The following is a 16476-nucleotide window of genomic DNA, read 5'->3' as shown; positions in this document are numbered from 1 at the left end:
GTGGGGGCAACAGCAGGGAGACACGGGGCATGAACGGGGGTGGGGGCAACAGGAGAGAGACACGGGGCATGAGAGGGGGTGGGGGCAACAGCAGGGAGACAAGGGGCATGAGCGGGGTGCAACAGCAGGGAGACACGGGGCATGAGCGGGGGTTGGGGGGCAACAGGAGAGAGATACAGGGCATGAGCGGGGGTGGGGGGAACAGGAGAGAGACACGGGGCATGACCGGGGGATGGGGGGTAACATCAGGGAGACACGGGGCATGACCGGGGGTGGGGGGTAATAGGAGAGAGACATGGGGCATGAACAGGGGGTGGGGGGCAACAGGAGAGAGACACGGGGCATGAGAGGGGGTAGGGGGTAACAGGAGAGAGACACGGGGCATGAGCGGGGGGTGGGGGGCAACAGCAGGCAGACACAGGGCATGAGCGGGGGGTGGGGGTTAACAGGAGAGAGACAAGGGGCATGAGCAGGGGGCAACAGCAGGTAGACACGGGGCATGACCGGGGGGTGGGGGGAACAGGAGAGAGACAAGGGGCATGAGAAGGGGGTGTGGGGTAACAGGAGAGAGACACGAGGCATGAGAGGGGTTTGGGGGGCAAAAGCAGGGAGACACGGGGCATGAGCAGGGGTGGGGGGTAACAGGGGAGAGACACGGGGCATGAGCGGGGGGTGGGGGGTAACAGGAGACAGACACGGGGCATGAGCGGGGGGAAACAGCAGGGATACACGGGGCATGAGTGGGGGGTGCGGGCAAAAGCAGGGAGACACAGGGCATGAGCGGGGGTGGGGGGCAACAGGAGAGACACACAGAGCATGAGCAGGGGGTGGGGGAACAGGAGAGAGACACGGGGCATGAGCGGGGGGTGGGGGGTAACAGGAGAGAGACAAGGGGCATGAGCAGGGGGCAACAGCAGGGAGACACGGGGCATGACCGGGGGGGGAGAATAGGAGAGAGACAAGGGGCATGAGAATTGGGTGGGGGGCAACATGAGAGAGACACAGGGCATGAGAGGGGGGTTGGGGGGTAACAGGAGAGAGACACGGGGCATGAGAGGGGGTGGGGGGTAACAGGAGACAGACACGGGGCATGAGCGGGGGAAACAGCAGGGATACACGGGGCATGAGTGGGGGGCGGGGGGCAACAGCAGGGAGACACAGGGCATGAGCGGGGGTGGGGGGCAACAGGAGAGACACACAGAGCATGAGCGGGGGGTGGGGGAACAGGAGAGAGACACGGGGCATGAGCGGGGGGTGGGGGGTAACAGGAGAGAGACAAGGGGCATGAGCAGGGGGCAACAGCAGGGAGAGACGGGGCATGACCGGGGGGTGGGGAGAATAGGAGAGAGACAAGGGGCATGAGAAGGGGGTGGGGGGCAACATGAGAGAGGCACAGGGCATGAGAGGGGGGTGGGGGGTAACAGGAGAGAGACACAGGTCATGAGCGGGGGGTGGGGGGCAACAGCAGGGAGACACGGGGCATGAGTGGGGGTTGGGAGGTAACAGGAGAGAGATAGGGGGCATGAGCGGGGGGTGGGGGGCAACAGCAGGGAGAAACGGAGCATGACCGGGGTTGGGGGGCAACAGGAGAGAGACACGGGGCATGAGCGGGGGGTGGGGGTAACAGGAGACAGACTCGGGGCATGAGCGGGGGGTGGGGGGCAACAGCAGGGAGACACGGAGCATGACCGGGGTTGGGGGGCAACAGGAGAGAGACACGGGGTATGAGCGGGGGTTGGGAGGTAACAGGAGAGAGATACGGGGCATGAGCGGGGGGTGGGGGGCAACAGCAGGGAGACACGGAGCATGACCGGGGGGTGGGGGGTAACAGGAGAGAGACAAGGGGCATGAGCAGGGGGCAACAGCAGGTAGACACGGGGCATGACCGGGGGGTGGGGGGAACAGGAGAGAGACAAGGGGCATGAGAAGGGGGTGTGGGGTAACAGGAGAGAGACACGAGGCATGAGAGGGGTTTGGGGGGCAAAAGCAGGGAGACACGGGGCATGAGCAGGGGTGGGGGGGTAACAGGGGAGAGACACGGGGCATGAGCGGGGGGTGGGGGGTAACAGGAGACAGACACGGGGCATGAGCGGGGGGAAACAGCAGGGATACACGGGGCATGAGTGGGGGGTGCGGGCAAAAGCAGGGAGACACAGGGCATGAGCGGGGGTGGGGGGCAACAGGAGAGACACACAGAGCATGAGCGGGGGGTGGGGGAACAGGAGAGAGACACGGGGCATGAGCGGGGGGTGGGGGGTAACAGGAGAGAGACAAGGGGCATGAGCAGGGGGCAACAGCAGGGAGACACGGGGCATGACCGGGGTGGGGAGAATAGGAGAGAGACAAGGGGCATGAGAATTGGGTGGGGGGCAACATGAGAGAGACACAGGGCATGAGAGGGGGGTGGGGGGTAACAGGAGAGAGACACGGGGCATGAGAGGGGGTGGGGGGTAACAGGAGACAGACACGGGGCATGAGCGGGGGAAACAGCAGGGATACACGGGGCATGAGTGGGGGGCGGGGGGCAACAGCAGGGAGACACAGGGCATGAGCGGGGGTGGGGGGCAACAGGAGAGACACACAGAGCATGAGCGGGGGGTGGGGGAACAGGAGAGAGACACGGGGCATGAGCGGGGGGTGGGGGGTAACAGGAGAGAGACAAGGGGCATGAGCAGGAGCAACAGCAGGGAGACACGGGGCATGACCGGGGTGGGGAGAATAGGAGAAAGACAAGGGGCATGAGAAGGGGGTGGGGGGCAACATGAGAGAGGCACAGGGCATGAGAGGGGGGTGGGGGGTAACAGGAGAGAGACACGGGTCATGAGCGGGGGGTGGGGGGCAACAGCAGGGAGACACGGGGCATGAGTGGGGGTTGGGAGGTAACAGGAGAGAGATAGGGGGCATGAGCGGGGGGTGGGGGGCAACAGCAGGGAGAAACGGAGCATGACCGGGGTTGGGGGGGGCAACAGGAGAGAGACACGGGGCATGAGCGGGGGGTGGGGGTAACAGGAGACAGACTCGGGGCATGAGCGGGGGGTGGGGGGCAACAGCAGGGAGACACGGAGCATGACCGGGGTTGGGGGGCAACAGGAGAGAGACACGGGGCATGAGTGGGGGTTGGGAGGTAACAGGAGAGAGATACGGGGCATGAGCGGGGGGTGGGGGGCAACAGCAGGTAGACACGGGGCATGACCGGGGGGTGGGGGGAACAGGAGAGAGACAAGGGGCATGAGAAGGGGGTGTGGGGTACAGGAGAGAGACACGAGGCATGAGAGGGGTTTGGGGGGCAAAAGCAGGGAGACACGGGGCATGAGCAGGGGTGGGGGGGTAACAGGGGAGAGACACGGGGCATGAGCGGGGGGTGGGGGGTAACAGGAGACAGACACGGGGCATGAGCGGGGGAAACAGCAGGGATACACGGGGCATGAGTGGGGGGTGCGGGCAAAAGCAGGGAGACACAGGGCATGAGCGGGGGTGGGGGGCAACAGGAGAGACACACAGAGCATGAGCGGGGGGTGGGGGAACAGGAGAGAGACACGGGGCATGAGCAGGGGGTGGGGGGTAACAGGAGAGAGACAAGGGGCATGAGCAGGGGGCAACAGCAGGGAGACACGGGGCATGACCGGGGGGGAGAATAGGAGAGAGACAAGGGGCATGAGAATTGGGTGGGGGGCAACATGAGAGAGACACAGGGCATGAGAGGGGGGTGGGGGGTAACAGGAGAGAGACACGGGGCATGAGAGGGGGTGGGGGGTAACAGGAGACAGACACGGGGCATGAGCGGGGGAAACAGCAGGGATACACGGGGCATGAGTGGGGGGCGGGGGGCAACAGCAGGGAGACACAGGGCATGAGCGGGGGTGGGGGGCAACAGGAGAGACACACAGAGCATGAGCGGGGGGTGGGGGAACAGGAGAGAGACACGGGGCATGAGCGGGGGGTGGGGGGTAACAGGAGAGAGACAAGGGGCATGAGCAGGGGGCAACAGCAGGGAGACACGGGGCATGACCGGGGGGTGGGGAGAATAGGAGAGAGACAAGGGGCATGAGAAGGGGGTGGGGGGCAACATGAGAGAGGCACAGGGCATGAGAGGGGGGTGGGGGGTAACAGGAGAGAGACACGGGTCATGAGCGGGGGGCAACAGCAGGGAGACACGGGGCATGAGCGGGGGTTGGGAGGTAACAGGAGAGAGATACTGGGCATGAGCGGGGGGTGGGGGGCAACAGCAGGGAGAAACGGAGCATGACCGGGGTTGGGGGGGCAACAGGAGAGAGACACGGGGCATGAGCGGGGGGTGGGGGGTAACAGGAGACAGACTCGGGGCATGAGCGGGGGGTGGGGGGCAACAGCAGGGAGACACGGAGCATGACCGGGGTTGGGGGGCAACAGGAGAGAGACACGGGGCATGAGCGGGGGTTGGGAGGTAACAGGAGAGAGATACGGGGCATGAGCGGGGGGTGGGGGGCAACAGCAGGGAGACACGGAGCATGACCGGGGTTGGGGGGCAACAGGAGAGAGACACGGGGCATGAGCGGGGGGTGGGGGGTAACAGGAGACAGACTCGGGGCATGAGCGGGGGGTGGGGGGCAACAGCAGGGAGACACGGGGCATGAGCAGGGGCGGGGGGAAAACGAGGGAGACACGGGGCATGAGAGGGGGGTGGGGGGTAACAGAAGAGGGACACGGGGCATGAGCGGGGGGTTGGGGGCAACAGGAGGGAGAAACGGAGCATGACCGGGGTTGGGGGGCAACAGGAGAGAGACACGGGGCATGAGCGGGGGGTGGGGGTAACAGGAGACAGACTCGGGGCATGAGCGGGGGGTGGGGGGCAACAGCAGGGAGACACGGAGCATGACCGGGGTTGGGGGGCAACAGGAGAGAGACACGGGGCATGAGCGGGGGTTGGGAGGTAACAGGAGAGAGATACGGGGCATGAGTGGGGGGTGGGGGGCAACAGCAGGGAGACACGGAGCATGACCGGGGTTGGGGGGCAACAGGAGAGTGACACGGGGCATGAGCGGGGGGTGGGGGGTAACAGGAGACAGACTCGGGGCATGAGCGGGGGGTGGGGGGTAACAGAAGAGAGACACGGGGCATGAGCGGGGGGTTGGGGGCAACAGGAGGGAGAAACGGAGCATGACTGGGGTTGGGGGGGCAACAGGAGAGAGATACGGGGCATGAGCGGGGGGTGGGGGGCAACAGCAGGGAGAAACGGAGCATGACCGGGGTTGGGGGGGCAACAGGAGAGAGACACGGGGCATGAGCGGGGGTGGGGGGTAACAGGAGACAGACTCGGGGCATGAGCGGGGGGTGGGGGGCAACAGCAGGGAGACACGGAGCATGACCGGGGTTGGGGGGCAACAGGAGAGAGACACGGGGCATGAACGGGGTTGGGAGGTAACAGGAGAGAGATACGGGGCATGAGCGGGGGGTGGGGGGCAACAGCAGGGAGACACGGAGCATGACCGGGGTTGGGGGGCAACAGGAGAGAGACACGGGGCATGAGCGGGGGGTGGGGGTAACAGGAGACAGACTCGGGGCATGAGCGGGGGGTGGGGGGCAACAGCAGGGAGACACGGGGCATGAGCAGGGGGCGGGGGGAAAACGAGGGAGACACGGGGCATGAGAGGGGGGTGGGGGGTAACAGAAGAGAGACACGGGGCATGAGCGGGGGGTTGGGGGCAACAGGAGGGAGACACGGGGCATGACCGGGCGGTGGGGGGCAACAGGAGAGAGACACACGGCATGAGCGGGGGGTGGGGGGTAACATGAGAGAGACACAGGCAATGAGCGAGGGGCAACAGCAGGGAGACACGGGGCATGAGCGGCGGGTGGGGGGAACACGAGGGAGACACGGGGCATGAGAGGGGGGTGGGGGTAGCAGGAGAGAGACACGGGGAATGACTGGGGGTGGGGGCAACAGCAGAGAGACATGGGGCATGACCGGGGGTGGGGGCAAAAGAAGGGAAACACAGGGCATGACCGGGGGTTGGGGGGGCAACAGGAGAGAGACACGGGGCATGAGAGGGGGGTGGGGGGTAACAGCAGAGAGACACACGGGGCATGAGCGTGGGGTGGGTGGGCGTGATACAGACACACGGGGCATGAGCAGGGGTGGGGGAGGGGAGAGACACACGGGGCATGAGCGGGGGGTGGGTGGGAGGGATACAGACACGCGGGGCATGAGCGGGGGGTGGGTGGGAGGGATACAGACACACGGGGCATGAGCGGGGGGTGGGTGGGAGACACACGGGGCATGAGTGGGGGGTGGGTGGTAGGGATAGAGACACACGGGGCATGAGTGGGGGGTGGGTGGGAGGGATAGAGACACACGGGGCATGAGCAGGGGGTGGGGGGAGGGGAGAGACACACGGGCATGAGCGGTGGGTGGGAGGGATACAGACACACAGGGCATGGGCATGAGCGGGGGGTAGGTGGGAGGGATAGAGACACACGGGGCATGAGCGGGGGGTGAGCGGGAGGGATAGAGACACACGGGGCATGAGCAGGGGGTGGGGGGATGGGAGAGACACATGGGGCATGAGCGGGGGTTGGGTGGGAGGGATAGAGACACATGGGGCATGAGCGGGGGGTGGGTGGGAGGGATACAGACACACGGGGCATGAGCGGGGGGTGGGTGGGAGGGATAGAGACACACGGGGCATGAGCGGGGGGTGGGTGGGAGTTATAGAGACACACGGGGCATGAGCAGGGGGTGGGTGGAAGGGATAGAGACACACGGGGCATGAGCGGGGGGTGGGTGGGAGGGATAGAGAAACGCGGGTCATGAGCGGGGGGTGGGTGGGAGGGATAGAGACACACGGGGCATGAGGAGGGGGTGGGTGGGAGGGATAGAGACACACAGGGCATGAGCAGGGGGTGGGGGGAGGGATAGAGACACACGGGGCATGAGCGGGGGTGGGTGGGAGGGATAGAGACACACGGGGCATGAGCAGGGGGTGGGTGGGAGTGATAGACACACACGGGGCATGAGCGGGGGTTCGGTGGGAGGGATAGAAAAAACACAGGGCATGAGCGGGGGGTGGGTGGGAGGGATAGAGACACACGGGGCATGAGCGGGGGGTGGGTGTTAGGGATAGAGACACATGGGGCATGAGCAGGGGGTGGGGGGGAGGGGAGAGACACACGGGGCATGAGCAGGGGGTAGGGGGGAGGGGAGAGACACACGGGGCATGAGCAGGGGGTTGGGGGAGGGGAGAGACACACGGGGCATGAGCGGGGGGTGAGTGGGAGGGATAGAGACACACGGGGCATGAGCGGGGGTTGGGTGGGAAGTATAGAGACACACGGGGCATGCGCGGGGGGTGGATGGGAGGGATAGAGACACACGGGTCATGAACAGGGGGTGGGTGGGAGGGATAGAGACACACAGGGCATGAGCGGGGGGTGGGTGGGAGGGATAGAGACACACGGGGCATGAGCAGGGGGTGGGGGGAGGGATAGAGACACACGGGGCATGAGCAGGGGGTGGGGGGAGGGATAGAGACACACGGGGCATGAGCAGGGGTGGGTGGGAGTGGAGAGACACACGGGGCATGAGCAGGGGGTGGGGGAGGGGAGAGACACACGGACGGGGCATGAGCAGGGGGTGGGGGGAGGAGCGAGACAAACGGGGCATGAGCGGTGGGGAGGGGAGAGACACAAGGGGCATGAGCCGGGGGTGGGGGGGATAGAGACACACGGGGCATGCGCGGTGGGTGGGAGGGATACAGACACACAGGGCATGGGCGAGAGCGGGGGGTGGGTGGGAGGGATAGAGACACACGGGGCATGAGCGGGGGGTGAGCGGGAGGGATAGAGACACACGAAGCATGAGCAGGGGGTGGGGGGATGGGAGAGACACATGGGGCATGAGCGGGGGTTGGGTGGGAGGGATAGAGACACATGGGGCATGAGCGAGGGGTGGGTGGGAGGGATACAGACACACGGGGCATGAGCGGGGGGTGGGTGGGAGGGATAGAGACAGACGGGGAATGAGCGGGGGGTGGGTGGGAGGGATAGAGACACACGGGGCATGAGCAGGGGGTGGGTGGAAGGGATAGAGACACACGGGGCATGAGCGGGGGGTGGGTGGGAGGGATAGAGAAACACGGGTCATGAGCGGGGGGTGGGTTTGAGGGATAGAGACACACGGGGCATGAGGAGGGGGTGGGTGGGAGGGATAGAGACACACAGGGCATGAGCAGGGGGTGGGGGTAGGGATAGAGACACACGGGGCATGAGCGGGGGTGGGTGGGAGGGATGATGACACACGGGGCATGAGCAGGGGGTGGGTGGGAGTGAAAGAGACACACGGGGCATGAGCGGGGGTTCGGTGGGAGGGATAGAAAAAACACAGGGCATGAGCGGGGGTGGGTGGGAGGGATAGAGACACACGGGGCATGAGCGGGGGGTGGGTGTTAGGGATAGAGACACATGGGGCATGAGCAGGGGGTGGAGGGAAGGGGAGAGACACACGGGGCATGAGCAGGGGGTAGGGGGGAGGGGAGAGACACACGGGGCATGAGCAGGGGGTTGGGGGAGGGGAGAGACACACGGGGCATGAGCGGGGGGTGAGTGGGAGGGATAGAGACACACGGGGCATGAGCGGCTGGTGGGTGGGAAGGATAGAGACACACGGGGCATGCGTGGGGGGTGGATGGGAGGGATAGAGACACACGGGTCATGAACAGGGGGTGGGTGGGAGGGATAGAGACACACGGGGCATGAGCAGGGGGTGGGGGGAGGGATAGAGACACACGGGGCATGAGCAGGGGGTGGGGGGAGAGATAGAGACACACGGGGCATGAGCAGGGGGTGGGGGGGAGGGGAGAGACACACAGGGCATGAGTGGGGGGTGGGTGGGAGGGGAGAGACACACGGGGCATGAGCAGGGGGTGGGGAGGGGAGAGACACACGGACGGGGCATGAGCAGGGGGTGGGGGGAGGGGCGAGACACACGGGGCATGAGCGGGGGGGAGGGGAGAGACACAAGGGGCATGAGCCGGGGGTGGGGGGGATAGAGACACACAGGGCATGAGCGGAGGGTGGGTGGGACAAACAAAAACACAGACATGCCATACGGACATGAGTTCGTGCAGCAGATCCCACTCCTCGGCCCGCCGCTGGCCACTGTGTGCGATGGCGTGAGCGGGGGGCTGGAGGAACAGGGGACACACGGAGCATGAGCGGGGGTGGGGGGGACAGGAAGGACACACGGGGCATGAGCGGAGGTGGGAGGGACAGAAAGGACACATGGGGCATGAGCGGGGGGTGGGGTGGGGGGGAGGGGAGAGACTCACAGGGCATGAGCGGGGGGTGGGTGGGAGGGATACAGACACACGGAGCATGAGCGAGGGGTGGGTGGGAGGAATACAGACACACGGGGCATGAGCAGGGGGTGGGGGGGAGAGACACACGGGGCATGAGTGGGGGGTGGGTGGGAGGGATAGAGACACACGGGGCATGAGTGGGGGGTGGGTGGGAGGGATAGAGACTCACGGGGCATGAGCGGGGGTGGGTGGGAGGGATAGAGACACACGGGGCATGAGCAGGGGGTGGGGGGAGGGGAGAGACACACGGGGCATGAGCGGTGGGTGGGAGGGATACAGACACACGGGGCATGAGCGGGGGGTGGGTGGGAGGGATAGAGACACACGGGGCATGAGCAGGGGGTGAGCGGGAGGGATAGAGACACACGGGGCATGAGCAGGGGGTGGGAGGATGGGAGAGACACATGGGGCATGAGCGGGGGTGGGTGGGAGGGATAAAGACACATAGGGCATGAGCGGGGGGTGGGTGGGAGGGATAGAGACACACGGGGCATGAGCGGGGGGTGGGTGAGAGGGATAGAGACAAACGGGGCTTGAGCGGGGGGTGGGTGGGAGGGATAGAGACACACGGGGCATGAGCAGGGGGTGGGGGGAGAGATAGAGACACACAGGGCATGAGCAGGGGGTGGGGGGGAGGGGAGAGACACAGTGCATGAGCGGGGGGTGGGTGGGAGGGGAGAGACACACGGGGCATGAGCAGGGGGTTGGGGGAGGGGGGAGACACACGGACGGGGCATGAGCAGGGGGTGGGGGGAGGGGCGAGACACACGGGGCATGAGCGGGGGGTGGGGGGAGGGGAGATACACAAGGGGCATGAGCCAGGGTGGGGAGGGATAGAGACACACGGGGCATGAGCGGGGGTGGGTGGGAAGGATAGAGACACACGGGGCATGAACAGGGGGCGGGTGGGAGTAATAGAGACACACACGGCATGAGCGGGGGATGGGTGGGAGGGATAGAGACACACGGGGCTTGAGCAGGGGGTGGGGGGAGGGATAGAGACACACAGGGCATGAGCAGGGGGTGGGGGGAGGGATAGAAACACACGGGGCATGAGCAGAGGGTGGGGGGAGGGGAGAGACACACATGGCATGATCGGGGGGTGGGTGGGAGTGGAGAGACACACGGGGCATGAGCAGGGGGTGTGGGGAAGGGAGAGACACAAGGACGGGGCATGAGCAGGGGGTGGGGGGAGGGGCGAGACACACGGGGAATGGGCGTGGGGGAGGGGAGAGACATAAGGGGCATGAGCCGGGGGTGGGGGGGATAGAGACACACGGGGCATGAGCGGAGGGTGGGTGGGACAAACAAAAACACGAACATGCCGCACGGACATGAGTTTGTGCGGCAGATCCCACTCCTCGGCCCTCCGCTGGCCACTGTGTGCTATAGTGTGAGCGGGGGGCTGGAGGAACAGGGGACACACGGAGCATGAGCCGGGGTGGGGGGGAAAGGAAGGACACACGGGGCATGAGCGGGGGTGGGGGGACAGAAAAGACATACGGGGCATGAGCGGGGGTGGGGCAGACACGGGCATGAGCGGGGGTGGGAGGAACAGGAGACAGACACGCTCCTGCTAACCTGACAAAGCCTCTCATGCAGGAAAGAAAGATAGCGAGCGTCTCTGAAGCCAGACACACTGCACGCTTTCACCGCATCCAATGAGAGAGCACGTCAGATGTCCGCGGACATCACGCAAGCTGCTGGCCCAATCACCGTCCTGTCCGCGGAGCGAACAGGGAAGTCCGTCCGCGGACCGAACACAGATATCACTAATTCTTTTTGCCCTACTTTTTCGTCATTTTAAAAAAACAATTGGACGGATTTTCAACAAATTAGCAAAAGCACGCTTTCGGGACCAAGCCGCTGCTCCTGGTCCAAATTTGGTGAAAATCCGTCCAGCGGTTTGGGCTGTAGGCGCGAGCAAACATTTTTTCCCATTCAGTCTGTGGGAAAAACAGAAATTTTGGGACCCCCCTATAACTTATCCCCCCCTGCACGAATCCTCACCAAACTTTGCAAAATAATTCGGAGTGGGCCATATACTGTTTTTGCAAAGTTTGGTGAGGATTCGACCAGGGGTAGCGAAGTTATACGCTGCCCAAAAAGTGCTCTTCCTATGGAAACACCCCATAACTACACTGCCAGTGTAATACACATATATATATATATATATATATATATATATATATATATATATATATATATATATAATGAAAAAAACTTTGTTAAAGGGACGTTATGATTAAGTTGCGCTACTAAAAACCTATGAAATTCAGTGAAAAAACTTTGTTAAAGGGACGTTATGGTTCCAAGTAAAACCGAAAAACCCTTGAAATTCGCCAGTTATGGTAAGCTAAGCAACCATAACTCGCGCCACCACCGTGCACTGCTAAGACTAACACACAGGACATCAAAGATGACATCACAAATGTCATAAATTTTTATATTGTATTGTGAATAGTTTCCGCTTTTTTTTAAAAAAAAACAGTAAAAGTGTATGCGGACAGTGCGAGTGTTCTGAAATGTTCGTACATAAACGAAAATGGAGGTGTCCTGAAGAACACTATATCTGTCCGTAATGTTCGCTAGCAAGTTGAAACTGTTCTAAGAACACAATTGGTGTCCTGAAATGTTCGTAAACAAACAAAAATGATGTGTCCTGAACAACAGTACAACTGTTCGTAGTGTTCGCTAGCAACATGAAACTGTACTAAGAACACACGAGGTGTCCTGAATTGTTCGTAAACAAACAAAAATTAAAGTGTCCTAAAGAACACTATACCTGTCCGGTACCGTTCGATTCAGCTCATCGTGTGTCCTGAAATGCTGACACTGTTCGTGTCCCCGAACAATTTAAAAGTACATTTTCAGTTAATCCATAATATTTTTCAATAAAATCTCACCGTGGCACAAGTCCCACATAGCAATCTTGAGTTTCTATATACCTTTTGAAACTTTCCGATCCTTTTTTTGTGTTCGATCTGTCCGCGCACAAGCAGCCCTATAAAAGACCACGCCCAAGAGCTTATTCCATTGTGTATCTGGCTATTCTTCAGAACACAGTGATTTTTGCTGCCACCTGCAGACTACACCATCATCGAGATGGCATCCTTGGCTGCTGAACTGCCACTTGGTGCTGCACCTGCTTCAGCACCACCCCCACCCCCTCCACCACCACCACCTCCCCAAGGGCCTGAAGAGGGGAACAGAAGTGAGGATGCGGAGGAGGAAGAAGAGGATGATGAGAATGAGGTAGAGGAAAACCCTACTACCCGCACTAGGCGTGAGTCTTGGGTGTGGCGGTTATTTATCATTCATGGTAATGTTCCTCAGGCTCGTGCGAACCGTGTTACCTGCAATGAGTGCAAAATGATACTCAGTCGCGGGAAGCACAGTAAGTACAGCTTTGGGACCACTACTATGAAGTGACACCTGAGGTCATTTCACTCTGGGGCTATTCGCAGGGTTGTACCTTGCGAAGAACGTAGCAGGTTGATTTCTTCTACTTCATCCTCTATTTCTGATCCTGTCACCACAAGGACCACCTCTGTGGGACAGCGTCTTCCTCAAGCTGCCTCACAGGCCATACAGAATGCTGATGACCCTTACCTTTCGAGGGTCACAGTTGTATGTATGTACTGTGACACAGTACTCTGCAGGGGGGAGCGACTTCGGAGTGCTTTTGAGACTATCGTCTCAGAGCACGAGAAGACCTGCTCACTACCGAAATAAAACCCACATCTTCCTCTCTCAGCTCGCCCTTTCTTATCCCTGTGGTTAATGTCCCCCCCTTTACCCTCCTTTACCCTCCTCTCCTAGTGTGTCGTGTCTGAAAAACCAAAAAAAAATACAAAATTACAAAAATCAAAAAAAAATAAGGCTCTTTTCAGAGCCGCCTTTCCCAGTTAAAAAATAGAAGTGAAAATAAATGAAGCAGGGCTCTTTGTATTTTTTTAGAAGTCCGCGGACAGTTCGCGAACATTTAAAAAATTGGGATGCTACCCCATCACAAACATTGCAATTTTCTCTGGGAAGAAGTGGTGGCTCTGAAAAGATCCTTTGGGTGGTGTTTGTAAGTCAAAAATTGTAAATGCTTAACATCTACTTCAAAATCGTTGTTGTAATTCCAAAAAAGGTCGCAATGCATTTTGTACATTTCTCAGAAAAATCTGATTGCCAGCATAAGTAAGATGGACTCCATCTCTGCGAAAAACATATGTACTACAAAACATAATATTTTCATTGTGAAAAGAAGACATGCCAAAATCTCTTAGAAAGGCACAAACAGCCTTATTAACATTGCGCCTTGCTTTTTCCATTTGTGGACCAAATGAAGAAGAACGAAGCCACATTTGTCTCTGCGCAATCCGTGAAAATATCACTTGAGAATTAGGAAACATGTCCATAACCTTCCTAAGTCCTTCTTTCATAGCAAATTGCAAAAAAATTCCAGTCACATGTCCTAAACTGTTCCCTCCACAATGAATTACAATTATGTCTGGATGTTGCTCTGTCTCCAAAGTAGCACAGAGAGGTAGCAAGTCCAACCACTTCATTCCACGTACTCCATGCCAGTGTACTTCCACATGTGGGAATCCAAGATCTACAGCTACTCCACAGCTTTCTGCATGCACCTTCAACCAATGTATCCACAAATCTCCTAAAATCCAAACAATCTGTTTTCTGAAACACACAGCCATAGCTATCTTTTGTTCTCTCAGCAAAAAGAGTATCTGAGAAAATCTCTCCTGGCACAACACACCCACCAAACTTTCCTGACCAATCCCTTTCAGTGCTTATTCTCATTTTCATGACTTCTGAAGCCAAAAATCCCCGGATGTAACTCCCGATGTCCGCGAACTACCACCATGTCCACGGACATATCGTAACATGAACAGCCCTTCTACCATTTCCACTACACTCTCTCTGCCATTCCCTCATTGGATGTACCTCAAAAATCACATGACCATGCACCAATCACATTCAATACCTCTACATCTAACTGCATCATCATAGATCAGCACTGCAAATGTACTCTGAATCTCTCTGAGTACAAGTGTCATATCATTGGCAAGCACCATCTACCAGAAATACTGTACAAGTCTCCAAGATTTCTACTTGCAGCTCCGTGCATATCCATATGCATGAACACAAACTTCAGGTATGCATATTTTCTGTATAGTAGATGAACACATTTTCAAACAGACTTTTACCTTGTAAAATCTGTAAAATGAATTTACGGTACTTTTTTCAATTTCCTAAAATCAACTATCACTTATAAACCTTTATACTATTTACTTTCTTTATACACACACACTAAAATCATGTTAAACTAACATTTTTAAAATGAAATATATAAACTACATATATTCAAACAAAATTGCATGCAAACACAATCTGTGTTTAAACCTTTATAAAAATACTTATACAATTTCATATTTTTTGTTTTTATTTATTTATTTACTTAATTACTTTAAATTAGACATGACATTGAGGCGCTATTACCTAGAACAGTTTACTTACAGAAATAGTGGTATTCACTAATATATTATAAATTTCACAAGACATAGTAAAGATATTTTTTTTTGCTACAGTTAGTAATTCAATACAATTTGTTCATTAAGAACATATCATATGTACTGAACTGATGCAATATATCTTATGTAAATAAATTAGTTTAATGGTTTTACAGAAGGCACTGAGGATTTCAATTAAAAAAATCAATATCTAAATTAAAAACAGTGCTATATACAAACAAAGTTACTAATTTGAAGCTTTTACAATTGCAGTGAAGACCAGTTTCCTGAAAAGAAGCAGCCAAATTCGAAGAAGAAAGAAAAACTAAGAAGTTACCTTTTAATTTAAAAAAAAGTAAGTAAAATATCACCATAATATTTGTATTATTAATCAAATATACTATAACATTAATACGAGCTATTTTGGTTTCTAAAAATAGAGATTTTGTACCATTTTGTCCAAAAATTTCCATGTCTTAAACAGCAATTTACAGCCAGAATGGCCCACAAATTTCTATTTTTGGACACACAAATTACCCAACTGAACCACTACAATTTTCATATTATAGAACAAACAAATGTTTTAATTGTATACATTAGATTTCCTATTTGTACTTTTCCACACCACTAGCTTACTTTTTTTTTTCATCTGAACCCCAGTTTAGTAACACATAAATTCAAGAATACCTATCCCTAATAGTTTTAGTTCCCAATACACAATCACACACCATTACATACATCTTTATCATCTTACTCAAACACTCATGCACACAGCACACATACATTCCAGAACACCCCAACCCATATCTTCTTTATTTTTTTCAACAGACCCTAAAGAATGCCTACCAAAAGTCAAGTCCGTAGAAAGCAACGCAAAAGTAGAGCAAATGAAAATAAAGGTGTCCAACATAAGCATCCATCTCTAGCAGAATTTGTAAAAACAGTTGAAACAAAACAGCTAATACAATCATTTAGTGAAACACAAGAAGTTTCAAGTACAACAACTTCGCTTCCTCTATCAAAATGTAAAACAAACCAAAAAAGAATTAACAGAAAATCAGCTATCAGTACAGATAAAACTACTTCTTCAAATTTTAATATAGTGCAAAGTAAGCATACCAAGAAAAGTATTTTAGCCAAAATATACCGTCACAAAGTCCTTCAAAATCTTATAAAAACAGGAGAGAAATCATGTTCAAAGCTTAAAACCTATCGTAGGAAATTAATCTTAGAAGCATTGATGGACAGTGCAATTCTTCTCAAAAGAAATGTATTTATTTTACTGTTAAACAAAATGAAACCACTAACAAAACTAATAACTAAATTACAAAAAAGACTTCTCAATAAGCGAAATGTCAACAGAAAGAACTTCTTAAGTATCTGCGGAGGTGAATGGAATCACACTACGAGCACAGAACCATATTTTAATGAAGAAGCATACAAACAAAAGCAAATGAATACAATTGCCATAAATAGCAGTGGTCAAGGTTATGAAAAAGTGAATAATACCATAATGGAACAAGAAGTACTCCTTACAAAAATATGCCCTGAAAACTTAGAATTACCCCTCCATTCAACTGAATCAGAACGTCTAGTGTACAAATGGCCATGCACGTCAATGTGTA

The sequence above is a fragment of the Ambystoma mexicanum genome, chromosome 7p, assembly GCF_040938575.1.
Source record: "Ambystoma mexicanum isolate Mex_15411 chromosome 7p, UKY_AmexF1_1, whole genome shotgun sequence".
Taxonomy (NCBI): Eukaryota; Metazoa; Chordata; class Amphibia; order Caudata; family Ambystomatidae; genus Ambystoma; species Ambystoma mexicanum.
The sequence above is the reverse complement of the archived record's forward strand: the minus strand, read 5'-3'. Positions refer to the sequence as shown.